We start from the raw sequence: 13,640 nt of genomic DNA on the forward strand, positions 1-13,640 counted from the left end.
ACTGCAGCTATTCCAAAAGCCCAACGATATCCTTTCGGGTCTTTGAAATATCCATTCCTGAGAAAGTCTATGTCGAGAATGCATGGGGCCTCTGGACCAGTTGCGATGGGGTGTTTTTGCCACTCGTTCCCAGTTAAACTCACTTCAGCCTCTAATACAGTCAGTTCCTGGGACCCTCCTGTCACCCCAGAAATAGAGATGGATTCTGTTCCTACATACCTTGATGGCATCATGGTACATTGGGCCCCAGTGTCAACCAACGCTGTATATTCTTGTGGGTCAGATGTGCCAAGCCATCGGATCCACACAGTCCAGTAGATCCGATTATCCCTTTCCTCTTCCTGGCTAGAGGCAGGGCACCCCTATTCCTGGTCATGGCATACATTGTTCTCCTCCTGTACGTATGTTTCTGAGGTCCCTTCCAGAGGATCAGTCATATCATCATTCCTGTACCGTCTGAAGTTCTGAGAGACTGGGGCAACCTTGATTCTAGATGGGCTTCTTGTGGTAGGTGTTCCTCTTTTCAGTTCACGTACCCGGGCTGCTAAAGTGGAAGTGGGTTTTCCATCCCACTTCTTCATATCTTCTCCATGCTCTCTAAGAAAAGACCAGAGGTTACCCCGTGTTGTGTATCCTCTCTCCCTGGCTGGGGGACGCCTGCTCCTAATGGCAGAGACTCTCGTCAGCTCTGGTGAGATATGGTAAATTTCTTCCTTAAGTTCTTTTAATTTCTGATGGCCTTCTTCAATCAAGCTCCGGACTTGCTCAGCCAGTCTTGTTTCCACAGACGAGACATGGGTGCGAACTGGCGCGGTGACAGTGTCCTCGTAAATTCTTAATTTATTAGCCAAGACACCCACCTTGTCCTCACCTTCCCTCCATTGCAGTGTTGCCAGGTAACGTCAGTGCATCTCTGGTCCAAGCCATGCAAGTCTCAGCCACATCCGTGATGTGCACTGGACATCATCTGGGTTTTTAGGAAATCTCTCGTTTTCTGAAAAAATGATCTCCAGCACAGCCAATTCCCTCAGGCGTTGGATACCTTGTTCTATTGTGCTCCATTTGCCTTGGTGCACTTGGAGGTCTTCTTTACAAAGGTATCTGTCTTTCACACTTGTTAGCAGTCGCTGCCAGAGGCTGAGAGGTTCTTGGGTTTTCCCAATCCCCTGGTCAATGACCACATCCCGGGACAGCGATCCCAGTTGCCTGGCCTCAATTCCATCCAGAATGGTGTCATTGGCTGCAGCGTCCCAGATGCGGAGCAGCCAGGTCAGGATGGACTCGTTGGTCTGGCGGGTGAATTCCCTTCGTAGGTCACGCAACTCACCCAGGGATAGAGAGCGAGTGATGATCTCTATCTCTGTCTCCTCTGCTGGCTGCGAAGGTCCTGCTGCATCCTCGTCAGTCACTACGCGGACTGATTTGCTCCTTGACTTCTTTTTCTGAGTGGTGGCAACTGCTACTGGTTTAGGTTGTTCCAGTTCAGTAATGGTTTGTGTGGAGATGCTGACGGCACCTTTAGTTCCTTTCTCCTCTGTGAATGTCTGCATAGATGTGGACACTGTTGCCTCACTTTTGGCTTCTTTCTCCTCTGTGATGGTCTGTGTAGATGAGGACACTGTTGTCTTGCCTTTGGCTCCCTTTTCCTCTGTGACAGTCTGTGTAGACACGGACACTGTTGATTCACTTTTGGCTTCTTTCTCCTCTGCGATGGTCTGTGTAGATGAGGACACTGTTGCCTTGTCTTTGGTTCCCTTTTCTTCTGTGACAGTCTGTGTAGATGCAGACACTGTTGATTCACTTTTGGCTTCTTTCTCCTCTGCAATAGTCTGTGTAGATGCTGATGATGTTGCTTTGTTTCTCTTTCCCTCTTCCTCTTCCTTAGGAACATGCTGTATCACACCTGGTAGTGTTTTGTTCCTAAGTATGGTGCAGAAAAAACAAAGGGCTGTGCAGAGAAGAGAAAGCAAGGATGACAATAACATAATACTGTCCTTGGCATCCAGAGGGTACTCAAGATGTTCAAAAACTGCTGTGTGGTGCCTAAAAAGCTGGAAAAAATCATTCTTTACTCCTCCCCACAGGGGCTGAGTGAGATTGTTGAGGCCCCAGATGTAGCATCCTAGACCAGGACACGAATCCAAAACTGGGTATATATTTTGAATGCTGTTCATTGCCTCGGAGTTTATCAAGCAATGGACATAGTAGACCAATAAGGCAATTTTAGTACCATACCCTGGTCTACACAGGAGCATTAAGACCGGCAGATAGTACCCCATGTGTGGAAAAATATAGAGAGATAGGTATAAGACACATGTAAGCATGTTGAGCATCATAGCAAACAGGTGTCTTCTCAAATACAAAACTGTAGTCCTGACTTTTCTCAGTGCCTCGTGCCCCACGTTGGGCACCAAAAAATGTTGTGGTTTGAAAGCAAAATGAATGAGAGGCTCCAAGTCAGAGATATAATTTAATAAGAAGAATGATAAAAAGGTAAAAGTAAAATAAAATAAATGCAATAACACAAAGGATCACTGACAGAGTCAGAATACAACCTGAGCAGGATGATGGAAGCAGTCCAGGTGAGGTGCTCTTCCTGAAGCAGTAATCCTGTAGAAAGGTCTGGTAGCTCTGCTCCTCTGGGAATCCAGTGGATAAGTGCTACTTGCACTGTCCCACATACTAGCTTATATCCAGGTGAGAATGCTTGGCTCCTCCCCCTGGGCAGAGCATCTCACAATAGCATGAGAAGTGTGAAATGGGTCTTTGATGGCCCATTAACAGAGATAACCCCTGGAGGGAGTTGCCTGTGACTCATGGGTCATTAGCAGGAGACATCCCAAAAGTCATTAGCAGAAAACACCCCAAAGGCGTTAATGGGCCATTAGCAGAAAAAGCAGGGGGCTTGGGAAAACACTAGCCCACCTGGTTTCAACAGTTCATGAAGATGGTGATAGAATAAATACTTTGTGTACATCCTACACTGCAACCCAGGACAGCACTCAACCCATTACATTTAAATTGGTGCTCTGACTGGGAAACAGAAATTGACTAACCAAAACCACTACACAAAATTGGTGTTTGAACCCGGTTTGACCTGAAACTGCCACAGAGGGATGCAAGCCCATGTTTTGTGTTTAATTGGCATAGCTCAGAAAGCACTTTCTCCTTAAAAGAGACATGTACATCAGGTGCAGTTCCATTATTCCATATTACTGGAAATACTCCAGTTGCATCATTTATTGGCTCTATGCCACCTGCTGGCAAGGGCACAGAGATTTTCTCTGCCCATTCAAGGTCTCCATTAGCTACAGCCATTAGTTTCATGTGGTTACAAAAGCTAATTGGGTCATATGCAGAAATAGGAACTGATACCGGTTGCCTAGTAAAGACATCTTCCCTAGAGTCAGCAGGAGGGTGACTACTATCTCCTCCCATATTCAGCTCTCTTAAATCAATTAAAGGAGGGGGTTCTCTCTGCTTGTTTGGCCATAACTGGGGAACAGGCATATCAATTAACAACGGAGCTGTTGGCATAAGCTCATTCTTATCATTCCAGTCATCCATAGGAAAAGGGGGATAAACCAAGTTTATAGAGCAAGGGGGTGCAGGAGGAAGTGCGGGCAGTGCTGCCAATCCTACACACTGCATGCATGGGTGGCTCAACCGACCTGGCACACTGCACATGCGCAGCTGGCTCTGCACGGCAGTTCCGGGTTTGCTTCTTCATCCCCCTCTCTTCTCTGTGAGCCCCGTGCCGTGCCTCCCTCCCTGATTTCTTCTTTGGCATTAGGTATGTCAGGAGCTCCCATTGCTGCATCCCTTTCTGGGTTTTGCATTTTTAAAGTGTCCAAGACCAATCTCCATATGCTCAGGATATTTTTCCCTGTTTTGTCACCCCAGGAGGCAGACTCAATAATTAATTCTCCAGCCCACTCCCAAGTGTCTGTATTAAATGTGTTTGTCAAATTGAGAGCCAGCTCTCATTTTTTGCACCATAATAACAGAGTTGTTAAAATATGCTTATAGTATTTTCTCCCTCTTTTTCACAGCATGCTGATCCACATATTTACTATCGCTTTTTCTTGTGTAGAAATACGTGAACTCATATTTTTTTACAATGTTTTACTGCTTTGAAATAATAGTTTGGACTTCCTCCTGCGACCGTGCTTTCCGCATGTGTGGCCAGTCCTGCATATGCTGTTTCTGTTCTAAGGGGTATTTTTCACGACATGTGCTTTCTGCAGATGTCGCTGGTCACGTGTGTGCCGTTCCATGTCATGTTTCTGCTTTTTCCACAGTTCTAGACAGCCCGCTCACTGGATGTGTGCTATTTCCCAGGAGACTATCTTCCCTGCTGTGTCTTGTGCCATCCGCAGTGGGGCTGTGGCTGCATCCTTGTCAGAGTCTGTCTGTGGATGTGTTATGCCCCACAACTGTCTCCGATGGTCGGGAACCGGGACCCTGAAGAGACTGGGGAGAGCCCCTGGCCTGGCTGAGGTGGGGCGCTTGCCGAGGACTGATACGCATCTCCACGAGAACGGAATGCAAGAACAATAGTAGTTCGTTACAGTGGACTGAGCTGACTATACTGACCATGCTAGAAGGGTACAGCTTGCCGCTTGTTCCTGAGCACCCAACTTTGACGCAGGTGCCTGCCTTGGCCCTGTGCCCTCTTTGGCTCCATGCCACTCACCTTGGTCTTCTTCCTGACCAGCCTATAAAGACTCTGCAGATCCCGTGCACCCTTCGTGATCACCCCACTGGAGAAGATGGTGTCAATGGGCATCTCTACGCCTTGAGGATTTTGACTCTCCACGTTGGTAGCTATAATCCCCTTCCCCTCTTTCTCTATCTTTCTCACTATTCTCTATTTTCTTTCCCTACTATCGCATTGTGGGCACTAAATAAAAGTGCATTTTTTGTTTAAGCAAACTGAGTTGTCCCCTGCTGTGTCTTTTGCGCTTTGAGATCTCCAAAACGAACCATCAGGTTCCCCGCATATGTTTGCGGACCCTGACAGTCCTCCACCACTTTGTGTGTTTGTGGCTGAGCCCTGCTCTCACCTCGCCAATCCTGCATTTGTCTCACCTTGGTCGTTCATGTCAAGTGGCCATCAGATGTCCCTATAGACCTCGTGTTAAAGAGACGAGACACACACCCTTCTTCATGCAGCGAAAAAAGGTCCCGGTTTATTCCCATATCCCAAATATACAGGGTTTTACAAAAGTATCACGCCCATCTCCAATTGCTCGGTAACTAATTGTTACCCCACTTGACTGGTCAGTTCATCAGAGATGCCCATGTGCTGGCAAGTGTCTCTTTTTAGATATTGTTTGCATATTTCTCTTCAATGGTCCAGGATAGTTTACACAGGTGTGAGTAACAGTCACAGTCTAATCATTCTTTCTCATGAGAACAAGCTGTTTTCCACAGTTACAAGATTCCATTCTAAGGAAAAACTGGTAAGTTTCTCATGGTTACGACTGATCAAGTCAAAGTCCAGTCTGTGAGGCCTTACAGGCCTGCTGTTAAGCCATGACACTTCATCTCCTCTTTAAACTCCTCTTTGAGGTCCTTAACCAAAGTAGAGACATGAACCTGCATCAGGCTATTGATCATAATCTCATAATACCTGATCCTGTTGGCTACAGAACCCACTGTCTCTTGGTTGTCCTTGGCATTAATCAGTGCAATGATGGTAGTGTATTGGTTTGGTCCTAGATTTGCCAAGTTCCACAGCATTTGCCCTGTGCATCTGACCTTGTCGGGGTCGTTATCATGCTGTCCATCCCTCCCAAAGAGTACCTCCAATATTGCCACTTCTCTCAGCTGTTGCATCCCTTGCCCAAGGGTCTTCCATTGCATTCTATTATGGTCCTCCTGTATTCTCTCTTTGTGGACAAACCTCTCCCTAACATTCATTGAAAGCTGCTCCCAGAGGGAAAGGCGCTCTGGCTCCGTTACAAATACCTGATCCACACTTGGGTCCTGGGTCAAGGATCTCAAATACCTTGCCTCACCACTATCCAGTTGCACGCCTGTACCCATAAGGTCCCAGACCCGAAGTAACCAGGTTGCATAAGCCTCATGCCCCCGTCGCACAATATCTTTTTTGCAGATTACGGAGACTGTTATACAACAGGGACTCAGTGATGATCTCAACCTCTGACTCCCCTGTGGGTTGTGAGTGCCCTCGTTTCCTCTCATCATTAACTGGGCACACTGATTTGTTCTTACATTTTTTATTTTGCACAGGGGCAACTGCTGCTGGCTGTGACTGCCCTTGCAATTCAGTTGGAACTGGGATGGTTGTAATGTCAGTGGGTTCCACTGCTGCATCATCAGACTCTCCCTCTTTGAGGCACGGGGAGGGTTTCCCACCAGCTGGGGAAGTGTATTCCTTCAGCACCTGGCAAATCTTCTCCTCCATTACCCCCATCCAATCTAGACGGTTAATTTCTGAGATCGGCTGTGGGGCAGGGTTAGGCTGTGGGGAAGAATCCCTAGTCTCTGGGGCAGCATCCCTAGTTTCTGGGGTCATGTCAGGTTCTGGGGTAGTATCCCTATTCTCTGGGGTAGGTGTCAGGATGGTTACCCAAGTCAATTTCCCTTTATCTCTGAATGCTAAATAGAATTGGCCTATCAACAACACCAGCCACTTCATGATGTCGTTGGGATTTTAAAAATATTTGAACCCTTAGAAAACTATTGGAGTACACCCAAAGAACTGGATGAGGGGTTGGGAGAAAATTCCCCCCAGTGTAATTTCCTCACATTATTAAAGTAACCCCAAAAACATACAGTTAGTGTGTGGTAGCTCTGAATCCATGTGTCCACCTTCCAGAGGAAGCTTCAAATCCATGAATTCCTCACCTTATTAACCCATAAAGCAAACTGCATACCAGCCACAGTAGCCTTAGTTATAGGACCCATGTTTAGATAAGGGGCTGCAAATGGGAGGAATATAGCCACGACCATGTGCCACCCAAACCAGGGTAAGCTAGACTACATGGTGCCACCTAATGAGGTTTTTATATCCATCACACAAAAAAATTGTTACTCAAAAAGTGTTATTCCTTTTTCACCCTTTTTCTCTCAATGCCCTCGACCCCCACATTGGGCACCAAAATCTGTCTTGGTTTGAAAGATAGGTGTCTGCTAAGGAAGGCAGGAGCCTCCCTTGGAATGGAAAAACAACAACTACAGCATTAACAGCAAACAGAACCAGGAACCCAGTAACAGCCTTTTCGGCTGCAGGCACTTTCCCCTTTGGTGTAGTGATGGTCACAGCCAGCAGGGGCACTGGTGGCTCCCAGTGGGCAGGGCAAGTGCGATGATTCCCCCATGGCTGCAGGGGGCGCTGTGGAATGAGCTCGGGGAGCACATGATAATGGAGGCTTGACTGAGACCGGAATGGATGGAAGAGAGACTTTGCTTCACAAACTCCCTGGGGCAGTTGATCCTGGTGCTCCAGCAGGACATCTCGGCAGGCAGAAGGTGTGGGGGTACAGTGCAGCGAAAGCTCAGAGCAGTGCCAAAGAAGCAGTGGGGGTGGGGCAGCGGCAGCCCAGCTCCCAGCAGTGCAGGGACAAGAGAGCTCAGGATCCCGGGCACCCGAGCAGATGGTGATAGGTCCCTCTTGTAGTGAGGTAAATGTTAATAAGGTCCCAGTTCAGTGGCTACTCTCAAAAGCAGAGGGTCACCCCACGGCAGAAGAAGCAGCTCTGGGCTGGGCTCTGGCAACAGCAGCGAATTCCCTCCCCCAAGCAGCAGCTCCAACCAACCTCCTTCAAAGCTGAGAGAGAGAGAGCTAGCAGCTGCCCCAGCCCCATCTTTTACCAGTCCAATTCTCATGGTATCTCTGCCCCTAGGAGAGAAACTCCCAGATAAGAGAAGTGCAACCAGATGCCCTCCTCCCCTGAGCTTGGATACTTCTTTTGTTTCTTTTGTTTTTCTTAAGTACCTAGTCATTAGTGTATCCTAGCAACTTATGGGAAAGAATTCCCTAAGTAAAAAGAAACAAAAGAAACCTAACCCCCAACACATGCTCTAGCAAATTTTTTGCTGAAGGACTCCATCACATGGAAGGACCCATGCTGGAGCAGGGGAAAAGTTTGATGAGGAAGGGGTAGCAGAGAGGAATCGTCAGGTAAGCCCACAGGGGCTCAGGAAAGATGGAGGAGGGGGGTGGGCGGAGGTAGAGGAAGTCATGAATGAAGGCACAAAGTTGAGCCTGGGAGAAAAAGGGAAGGGGGGGGGTGAAAAGGTGTTAACTTTTTTAATTTTATATTTTATCTTGCTTCTTATCATATTTTTCCCAAATCAAATCTGTTTTGACCATGATAGCAATTGGTAAGTGATTTCCTGTCTTTATCTCAACACATTTTCTCCCCCTGTCCTTTTGAGGAGAGGGAGTGAGAGTGCTCCTGGGTTGGCATTTGGTCCTTAGCCAAGGTCAACCCACCACAGTGTGATAAAGTAATATGGCCACTCAAATTGATTTGCTTTTTGTGGGAACTGACAGTGGTCAGAACATGGATTCTTAGGCTCCACAGGATTGTTGCCATAAGGCCTCCGTTAGCAGTAGTTAGGCTAAGGAGTTGGTCCCTGTGCAGGCCCATGGGAACCAAACCTGAGAAATGAGGCCTGAGAATCTGCTGATGTAAGGAACAACGTTTAAAGGACTTAGTAGAGCATGTAGTACATATAGGTATACAAATTACTTGTGAAATATGATTACATGGTTACCAATAAAGTGTTTTCTATGGTGGGAGTTAAGCTTAGAGAATTAACCTTTATTTTAGCTAGAGCAAGAGTGCAAAATTTATAGCCTTTAGAAAGGTTACCTGTAAGATGAATAAAGTAAAATACGTAGGAGACTGTACGTAGGCTGATGAAGTAAGACTTGTAACAAAGGTATAAAAGATAAGCATCTTTTGTAACCAACTCGGGACCCTGACTTTGAGACATTAGTCCTCAGGTCCCCGGGCCCTAAATAAAGCACCGCATAAACTGACACTCTGTTGGTTTGTGTTTTCTCTCGGGAACGGGCAGCAGTTTTCTGGCGACCGCGGCAGGACTCCGGAGGTGGCTGGGGCGGTTCGCGAGCTGATCAACTCCACGCCGGCACCAGGTGATTTCTGGGGAGTCATCGACCCGCGCTCGACCCCGCGCCTGACGGACAACTGTGAGAAGGTAAGCCCAAAGGTGCTTTATTCTTTAGGTTTGGGTGCCTGCCTAATAAGACGGGACGGCGATTCCCGCAGGGTTGGGCTAAAGACGTCTATGGTCTGGGAAGCCTAGGTGCCGACCGTCAGACGAGGTGAAAGCCTCGCAGGCTTGGCACTTGCCCCTCGCAGCGACGAGAAGTGGCAAGATTGGTATTGGTATTGGTATTGGTATTGGTATTGGTATTAGTATTAGTATTGGGGTGTGTGTGTGTGTGTGTGAGCAACTTAAGGTGTAAAAAAAAAAGAAAAAAAAAAAAGAAAAAGAGAAAAAAAAAAAAAAAAAAAGATGCCGTTTAAAACCTTTAAGGCTTTGGTACAATCTAATGATAAGGTCCCAGGGAATTCCCCCTTGGGATGTTTACTGGGAAGGTGGAAAAAGGAAGGATTCCACCAAGAGTTACATAAAAGTAAAAAGATTGATTATTGTAATCATCGATGGCCACTATATGAAACTGGTGGCCCAGAGTGGCCTTTGAATGGATCTGTTAACCCTGATGTTATAACCCCTTTGATGTGCTTTTTACAGAATAATGAGAAATGGGATGAAATACCTTATCTTGATTTGTTTTATGCTCTCAAAAACAAACCAGAGATGGCCAGAAAATGGGTCTTTACAATCAGAACTTATATCACAACTGAGGCCACATTGTAAATGAGAATCGAAACTTGATGAATTGCCATACATAGATCTTTTCTTTTATTTAAAAGAGAAACCGGCATGGTTGGTGGAATGTGGAATACAAGCACTGGTCTTAGAAAATAATCATTGTTTGGCTTGCGTCCAAGATAAGTGTTGTGTAGAACACCTGGTTTTGAAAAAAAAAAAAAAAAAGGGAGGAGATGATTTGGAAGCTGATTTATTTGTAGGACCCACTGCCCTTACCAACGTTACCTCAGCATTAAGTTTTACTCCACTTACTCTCACCCCACCTGATTCTGTTTCCTCTCCCCTGCTTGCGCCTATCCAAAATGCTTCTCCTGGCTATCCCCCTTCTCTGCTGACACTTGCTCAAAGATTTATCCCTCTACCGACCCTCCTCTCCCACCTACGCCTATGTCATCGGCTCCTGTCCCCTATCCCCAATCCTCCTCTGCCGGAGTTGCCCATTGCTTCTATCCCTGGCAGCGATCGGGATTTGACTGTGGGGCGGGGATGAAGGGAAGGGAGATGCAGAAGGGACAGGGCGGAGAGCAGTGGTGGTGGAGGGGATGGCTCGGATGCGGCCAGGAGGTATACTGGTCTTCAGGTGGATGGTGGGCGAGTGGGGATTCAGCTCGCCTTTATTTTTCTAGACCAGTCACAGGAGGACATTAGGAAAAGTTACAGGAACTGGAAAGCGGAAAGTTAAGAAGTTTGGACAAGCTTTTAGAGGTGGCGAGGACGTGGTGGCAGAACCGGTCGGGACAGTAATAGAGGTGGTTTTGGCAGAGGCTGTGGAGTATTAAGAATAAATAAATTAGAAGGACATTGAAAGCGAGAGTGCCCAAACTGGTTTAGTCAGTATGTTCAGCCTCAGTTGAATAGCATAGCCAGAGTCATGGATTTGTGAGGGGAAGCCAGGATCAAAGGAACAGATGGTCACTCTGCGCTTAGAAGGGAAAGATGTCACTTTTCTTGTAAATATTTCATATTAAATTATGTAGAAGGGCAGATTGGAAAAAAAAAAAAAAAAAGACTGTAATTATTGGAGCCACAAGGAAGGAGGAGATCTGGCCATTCCTGCAACCCCTAGATCTGAGCTTTGGAAATAAAACTTTAACACATAAATTTTTATATATGCCTGGGTGTTCAGCTTTGCTTTTAGGATGTGATTTTCTGGCAGCTCTAGAGGCAGTGATTACTTTTGAGAATGGTGAACTTGTAATGAGGATACCCGAGTCTAAACCAGGAAAGATTTAACGGTAAAAGAGAAACCAACTCAAATATTCCTAAAAAGGTAGAAGAAGTAGTGATTCCCTCTGTGTGGGAAACGGATATATTAAGGAAATCTAAATTGGCACAGCCAGTACAGGTAGAATTGAAGGAAGGGCAAGTCAAGTGCCATGCAAATTAAACAATATCCTATCAAGGCAGAAGCACGATAGGGAATAGTAAAGACCATTGATAAATTCCTAAAGTACCAAATTCTAGAAGAATGTGAATTAAAATACAATACTGCAATATTCCCAGTAAAGAAATTTAATGGTGAGTTTAGACTTGTACAAGATTTAACGGGCATAAATGAGATAACTAAAAAGACATTCATTTAGTAGTTGCTAATCCTTATACATTGCTAGCATCAGTGAAAGAAATATACAAATGGTAAGTATAGACTAGTGCAGGATTTAAGGGCAATAAATAACATTGTCAAAGACATTCACCCGGTGGTGGCCAATCCGTATACTTTGTTAACATCTGTGTCAGAGAAATTCCAATGGTTTACAGTTATTGATTTAAAAAATGCCTTCTTCTGCATCCCACTGGCATTAGAAAGTAGGAAATATTTTGCCTTCGAATGGGAGAATCCGGATACTGGACGAAAAAGGCAGCTCACTTGGACACGACTTCCCCAAGGATTTAAGAATTCTCCTACAATTTTTGGAAATCAATTAGCCAAAGAGCTGGAGGAATGGAAGATGACTCAGGTAAGAGAATCATCCTTCTCTTACGTTCTCCTCCAGTATGTGGACGACATCTTTCTGGCTACAGAACAACGGGAGGTCTCTTTAACCCTAACCATAGAACTGTTGAATATGTTGGGACAAGGAGGATATCGGGTTTCGAAGGAAAAGGCCCAATTAGTCCAGGAGAGTGTGATATACCTAGGCTGTGAAATCTCAAAGGGGGTAAGGAAATTGGGAATCAATAGAGTTGAAGCTATCTGTGCAATACCCACACTCCGAAACCACCAAGAACTAAGATCCTTTTTAGGAATGGTGGGTTGGTGTAGACTCTGGATACCAAACTTTGGGCTAATGGCTAAACCCCTTTATGAAGCTTTAAAAGAGTCTCAACTGCAGTGGAACAAACCACAGGAGAAGGCCTTCCTAGATCTGAAACAGGCCTTGAAAGAGGCACCTGCACTCGGCCTACCAGATTTAAATAAAGACTTTCAGCTATATGTCAGTGAGAGGCAGCGACTAGCCCTGGGAATACTAACCCAAACCCTCGGATCGTGGAAGAGGCCTGTTGGGTATTTCTCTAAAGAACTGGACACTGTGAGTGCAGGAAGGCCGGCATGCTTGCGGGCAGTGTCAGCCACAGTAATACTGATCCAGGAGGCCTGAAAATTGACTCTGGGGAGAAAGATGGAGGTGTTTGTGCCCCATATGGCACTGGCAGTTTTGGAACAAAAAGGGGGGCATTGGATGTCCTCTAGCAGATTGTTACAATACCATGCATTGCTCAGAGAACAGGATGATGTTGAGCTCAAAGTGACTAATTGCATCAATCCAGCAGAGTTCCTCCGCAGTGAGCAGAATGAGGGTGAATTAACACATGACTGTATGGAAACCATCGAACAGGTAACTGTATACCGATGGATCCAGCTTCGTAGAGAATGGAACCAGGTATGCCGGGTATGCGGTGGTGACCCTCACGCAGGTGGTGGAAGCTAAGGCCCTCACTCCAGGAACATCTGCACAGAAGGCTGAAATTATAGCATTAACCAGAGCCCTGGTCCTGAGCAGGGGGAAAAAGGTAAATATATGGACAGATTCAAAATATGCATTTGGAGTTCTGCACGTACATGGGGCTTTATGGAAAGAGAGAGGACTGTTAAGTTCACAGGGGGCATCCATTCGACATCGGAATGAGATCCTGCTGCTACTGGAAGCTGTGTATAAGCCAGTGGAAGTGGCTGTGATGCATGTGAAAGGACACCAGAAAGATGAGGGAAAGATTTTTCGAGGGAATCGGCTGGCTGATTTAATCGCACGAAAAGCTGCTAGAAAGGTCTGGACTGAAATGGCGCTGATTCCAATGAAGGTAGGACCGGTACAACCTTATATGGGACAAAAACCCAGTTATTCCGCTGAGGATGAGAAATAGGCACAGCTGGTCCAGGCCCAGAAGAATGCAATGGGATGGTATGTGACTGGGACTGGCCAAGTAGTGGTCCCTACCAAATTGATGAAGGTGATTTTAGAAACTGAGCATAATAAATGCCACTGGGGAGCAGAGGTATTGGTAAAATTTCTGAAGAAGGAAATTATCTCTAACCAGATGTTAACAATGGCTAAACGAGTGAATGCCATGTGCCCAGTGTGCCTTAAAAACAATCCAATAGTGAGGAAGCAGATACAACTAGGGAAATTACAGGTAGGAGCAGAGCCAGGAGATTATTGGCAGATAGATTTTTCCGAATTGCCCCGATCACAAGGATACAAGTATCTGCTGGTGTATGTCTGCATGTTTTCGGGATGGCC

This window comes from Zosterops lateralis (assembly GCF_965231275.1).
Source record: "Zosterops lateralis genome assembly, chromosome: W".
NCBI classification, from domain to species: domain Eukaryota; kingdom Metazoa; phylum Chordata; class Aves; order Passeriformes; family Zosteropidae; genus Zosterops; species Zosterops lateralis.